We start from the raw sequence: 6,380 nt of genomic DNA, 5'->3' as shown, positions 1-6,380 counted from the left end.
GTTCTAGACCCACTTTACCCGGAACCGAACCGGAACCGGTTCCTATATACCGGTCCGGTTTTCGGTTCTACACAATCCTATTAACCGGTTCCGGGTTTTCCGGGTCCGGGTCCATCCGGTCCGGGTTTGGACCCACTTTCATCCCTACTTGTACTGCCAAACGAAGTTTTTTGTTTAAACTAGAGCGTTTTATCAAAAGTTAAAAGCTAGAAACTTGCTAGAAGCTCCCAAACGCTTCCAAAAGCTCCGTGCCAAACACGCCCATGATAATTTTATACTTCAAAATTCGAATTTCACGGTGATATTTTTTATGACGGATTTTCACTTCATTTCCTGAGATCCACAAAGTGGTCAATAGGAAAATTTATTTGCGAAGCATGTGGTAATTTTTATTGTATGTGAAAAATAGTCATTTCGATGTTAAGAATCTCTAGTTATAGCGAGGTTTATGAACTAGTTTTGTTCTATTAAAGGTTAAAGTGTAAAACATTAGTTGGAGCTTCCTCAATCAAAAAACCTTTACTGTAGTTTTCTTTATTAACAAATTCAAAAAATAAGCTTATTGTATCTTTGACAAAAGAGATTTTTCTAATTCTTTTTATTGTATTCTTGTATATGTTTTACAGTTATATTTAGCTGAAAAAATATAAGATTCACACATACACATAATAAAAAAAAAATTCAATTTTTAAAAGTCTTGTTGTTTGAACTATTTAAAAAACTTAATTAAAAAAAAAATCTTATTTTAGATAAACTTGATATCCATTTAGGTTGCATATGTGATTTGAATCTTTCTATCCTTTTTATGGACCACAAAAGGTTAGGCCACTTGATGTTATGGATAAGGCCATGAAAGCGAAAGGTGTGTGGGGTGCCATATTTTGTCTTTGATCTAAGACTAGCTTTTCTTTTTATCTTTTATTTTTCCTCATATTTATTTCATTTGATATTTGCAACATTTAGGTTTTATGCATACATGTAATTTGGATAGAACTATACAAATAACTTGTTCTTATCTACATGACCTCTAGTTTTGGGTTTAAGTTAGCATGACATTTGGTAGGGTATCAACATCAAAGTGCAAAGCAAAAAACGACCCACATGCTATGTGGAATCTTATTGATTACAATTATAATTAGTTGACAAGATATTTTATAGAGTTAGATATTAAGGAACAAAATCAACTTACAAAATCATTAAGAAAAATGTGCACTTTACAGAAAGTTTATTTCTTGAATCCGACCCAAATGGCGTAGTATTGCGTTTCTCCTCAATTTGTATTTAAAGACTAAGTATTAGTATTGTAATTAGGAAATCGAGAAACAAAAAGCATACGAAAGAAGTGGGCCCGTTTAGCAAAGACCACATGATAACGAAAGGGACTTCTTTAAACTTTGAACCAGAATGTGGGCCCCATGTAAGTCACGGTCTTGGTGAGCTGTTTCATAGTCATGGTTTTGTGGGTTGGGCTGTTTCTGAGACATTCGGCGGCTGGCAGGTGGCGACTTGGGTTAGTGGGTGTGGTAGCTTCAGCTTCGTGTAAGTAAGCGTGTTCATTTTGTTTTTCTCTATATCGGATATGTTATGCTTAATTTGTGACATATACATCTCTTACTTTATATGGGGTATGAAAATTTACTAAGGTTACAAACTTACAATGTTACTGTGTTTTTTATGACTAAATGTGATATGTATTATTATTAATGAAACCTCCTCAAAGTCTAAGTCCTTTGTTTCGCTTGATAGCTGGTTAAATAGAATTTGGAATCGACCCAAAATGACTAAGATCATTTAAACAACAAAGATCCAAGTCAGAAGTTCGAGTAATCTATGTGAAGTTACTGTATGTCATGTTTTGACAAAGAGTAGGGCCAGTCTAAACGTATATAGGGTTTTGGGCAAAAAGAAAAAATGGATCCTTTAAAGACAAATATCATAAAAATTAAAACAATATCATTTATTCTTCACTATAAACGCGTACAATTAGCAATAACAAGCAAGTCAAATTTTTTTATCTTTTGAGCTAGTTTGAGTTTAAACCAACTTTAGACCCTAAAAATCATTTAGATATTAATTCTTTTATATATACACATTACGTAGCCTAGAAATTTTGGGCACCCTGGAGATGTGGGCCCTGGCTTGTCGTCCGGGTTGCCCACCGTTTGGACCGACCCTGCAAAGAGTTTGATAGATATTATTAGATAATCATCTTTTAGTAAGAACTATCGTCTTAAAAATTATGTCATGGCTTGCTAAATTGTGTCATGGGTAAGAATGTCAACGAATTGATTGGTCAAGACCTCTAACACCCATTGTGGTGGCAATCCGTTAGCTTAAAAGCACCATGTCATAGACATTAGTTCCTCGTTTGTTGGCTTCATTTTGTTAGACAACTATTATACACTTTTATACTACATTTATACTCTTTATATAGTATAGGCCCCATTTTAAACGGTATCTATATATTGACTTTTATCCGGGCAACCCAAATTATGGGTTTCCAAACAATCTATCATGGTATCGAGCCATATGATTTACGAATTTTACTAAAATTCTTGGAACCCTATTTTTTCCTTAGGGGTCGACTACTCCTACCTCTATCATCATCACAATCGACTGCCTACCATTGCACAACATTGTCCAGCCACCACTCTTGCCTCTACTACCGACTACCCGTCCTTCTCGTAGAGGTCATCTAGTCTCTTCTTCAACAATCTTCACCGTGGATTGGAATTTCAGTACATTTTATTCCCTCTTCCCATGGTTAAGCGCTCCGTCTTTTGTTTTCAATTTTGTTATTCTTGTTTTCAATTTCTCTGGAAGAGTCGATGACTTTTGAATCCTCATATAGCACTAACATGGACTTAACTTCTACTGTAAACCAACTTGTTTTTTCCCTCACTAATGTGTATTCACAGTTTAGCTTTAAGCTGTCGGTTGATGACTCGAAATACAAATAACGGCGTCATATTTTTCTTGACATGTGCAAAGGTGATAAAGTTCATGACCATATTACTGGAGAATACCAACCTCAAGGTGATGATGAGGATTGACATCTATTGACTTTAGATTAAATCCTAGTTTTATTCTACTTATGATGTTAATCTCTTACAGATCATATGTAGCGACAAACTGTATCCCTAAGGACTTATGTGACAAGCTCGATGAATTTTTCCTCAACAACAAGATGTCTTGAATGCTTCAATATTCGCAACACCAAGAAAGGTGCTTTCCCCATTACTATTTTTTCTACTCTTTGAAGAACTTAGTCGGTGCACTAGCAGACTGTGACTCCAAAAATAATGAAGTGGAACTAGTAATGCAAATTCTTCGTTAATTTCCATCATTCTATCATAGAGTTGTCAATGTCATTACCAATATAAAGTCGTTTATATCGTTTCTTGAGGCTAAAACACGTTTCTTTGCAACTCTGTGATTTTTCACCTCATTTTATTTTATTTTTAAAAGAACATTTTGACAGAATACATTAGTGGAAGTCTTATTTAACACTTATGTTGAAAACATCACCAACTTTACTTTATTCTAAAAAATGACCCTCATTAAAGTTAAAGTTTGCAAAAACCAACAATATATGAAAACTCAAACAACATGCCCAAGATGATATTATCTACTAAAGAAACATCATGAACACGACTACCCAAAAAGTTCGCCCCAAACTCATCAAACCTTACTCCTTAGCTACTTGTACCAATGCAAGACAAGCGTGTCAAACACAAGAGTCTTATTCATGAATCTCGCGAAGAAATCACTAACCCTACTAGAGATGCTCCACTTTCCTCGACTACGACTTTATACTCCACTTTTTCACATGGGAAATCGAAATCTAAGTTTGATAAAGGTAAAAACAATTGGCGGGTTGCTTCTAGGAGGTAAAACTAATGTTTCCACTAGTTCCAATTATTTTTCAATTACTTAAGGCGCTTTAGCATAAGTTTAAACTTTTTTTGGAGCACAAAACGCAAGCGATAATCCTTCTTTACAACAATACAACCTTTTTGTCCCTCCTCATGAACTTTTAATAACCTTCAATAACTTATGGCAGCCTCATGTTGTCGGTCAACAACAACTATCCTCAACTGCTCTCGGTTTCTTCCAAACAACTATCCGACAACCAATCAGCAACTGCACCAGCAGCTTTTCCCAGTATCACAAAAACCTCTTTTTGGTCATCGTTTTCAGCTTGGTACAACCCTAATATGCTCTGATCATGGGCTCAACTGAACACCCCCCTCAACAACAAACAACAGCTTTTTTTTTTTTGGGGGGGGGGGATGTTACTCCACTTTGGATAACAAAATTACACGGACCTTGCATCGATTTTTCAGGCCATGTTTGTTCAACCCCCTTAAGATGACAACTACTACATGGAGTTCAATGCCAGTTCTCAAAGGACTTTTAGTCAAGATAAAATGTGTTCGCTAACCTATTATACTTTAAAATTCATAATGGTTGGTAATGTGGTTGTCCTTCTTGTTAACTTTTTAAATGACCTAAACTTTTAAAGAAAATTTTCACTTTTAATTAATAAAACATAATTGCTTAAACCATGAAATCCCAACATAATTGTTTTCGAATCAATGATTCATTACAACTTATTCAAATCATCAGAGTGTCCCCAAACCCTAATAGTGAAAGAGAGAGATAGAGTGCACGTCGTGCCATCACGCCTTGCCCTTGCCCTTGGGCTCAGATGTACCTGAAACAAATCAACAGCCTATAAGCAAAATGCTTTGTGAGTTCCCCAGAGCATACCACACACATCACATACACATATCCTGCTAGCTAATTAAAGCTACACACATATCACATAAGCCATGCATACATAAAACCTGTAAAAGTGCCATGGGCTACCCCACATGGTCTTTTTACCTAGGACTGCCATGGGCTACCCAACATGGTCTTACATCCAATGCCATGGGCTACCCCACATGGTCTTTACCTAGGATTGCCATGAGCTACCCCACATGGTCTTACATCCAATGTCATGGGCTACCCCACATGGTCTTTACCTAGGACTGCCATGGGCATCCCCACATGGTCTTGCATCCAATGCCACGGGCTCCCCCAGGCTCTTCATGCAAAACACACAATACACATATCATATCAAATCACAGAATGACTAACACATATATCATATTCACATAATGGGCCGACCTTGGTGCCTTAGACCCATGGGTATGGTGAAAAGACTCACCTTTGTCTTTTGAATACAAAAGCTGCTCTCTTAACAGTCCGAAAACCTCCCAAGATGAATAATAATAATAATCAATGTTAGGACCTAAGATTAGTCAAAAGGGAAAGCCCAAACTCCAAACCCATCCATGAGGCCCAATTATCCCTCCCTTGCTATTGGGCCCAAAATCTTGATGGGTTTTAAGCAGAACATCAATCCTATGGTGTACATGCAAACCCTAATAGCTTTTGGATCCAGTTTGTCAAATGAACATGCAATTGAATATCCAAAGCTATAAACCCTAGATCTATCATATAAGAACTGAAATAAGGATTTAGTAATTACCTTTGATTATTATATTGCAATAACAATCAATTCCTTGCTTTGATTGTCTTTAGAAAGTGTGACATCCCCATTTTCTCGGCCAGATAAGACCGATTTTTGTTTATGCTATATAAAAATCAGAGTACCTCTTTTAATAAAAGTGTTGCGGAATTTGTTCCCAGTAAAACATGATAAATACGTTATCAAAGCATTTCCGAAGAAAAGTATTTTTATTCATTTTAAAACATTTGGGATGTCATCGTCAATACAGAAACATAAGCATAAACATAACTTACATTTATTATCACTAGTGATTTATATCTCCTTAATCTCTTAGTGTAGTGTAACTTCATATCGACACCTGTGATATCAATAAACTAAGTGGGTCAGGCTGGGAAACCTGGTGAGTACATAGGGTTTTCAACCCACAATAATATAATTGTTATGTTTAAACATCAAACAATCAACCCAATTACCCATCCCCATTATCTACTTTACTCTTAAGGATCTACCCTAAGAATCAACTATTCCTCGTTCATTCATTCCTAAGGATCATCCTAAGGAATCGGCACGAAGTCCATCGTTGCCACGGTTTACACAACGAGCACTAACTCTGCATAGTCGCCAGGGTTTAGGCATCAAGTCTGCATGATCACCAAGGTTTAGGCATCAAGTCTGCATGATCGCCAAGGTTTAGGCATTAAGTTTGCATGATCACCAAGGTTTGGGCATCAAGTCCGCATGATCACCAAGGTTTAGAGTACACCGGGTGAACACATCGTTCACAACACTTACAGGTTTCGAGCCTACTAGTATTCCACTGGACTGTCTAGAATAGTCTGTGGTTGTCATCCATACTCTA

General features: G+C 36.5%; 1 long non-coding RNA gene across 1 annotated transcript; it reads left to right on the top strand.

The window, feature by feature from the left end:
• Positions 1 to 1,201: 1,201 nt before the first annotated feature.
• On the top strand, positions 1,202 to 3,608 carry LOC122194991 (uncharacterized). Its single transcript, XR_006184895.1, has 3 exons — positions 1,202 to 1,539; positions 2,579 to 3,036; positions 3,115 to 3,608. It is a non-coding gene; the product is annotated as an uncharacterized LOC122194991 (long non-coding RNA).
• The last annotated feature ends 2,772 nt before the right edge of the window (positions 3,609 to 6,380 follow it).

The sequence above is a fragment of the Lactuca sativa genome, chromosome 7 (assembly GCF_002870075.4).
Source record: "Lactuca sativa cultivar Salinas chromosome 7, Lsat_Salinas_v11, whole genome shotgun sequence".
NCBI classification, from domain to species: Eukaryota; Viridiplantae; Streptophyta; class Magnoliopsida; order Asterales; family Asteraceae; genus Lactuca; species Lactuca sativa.
This window is presented reverse-complemented; position numbering and strand designations above follow the sequence as displayed.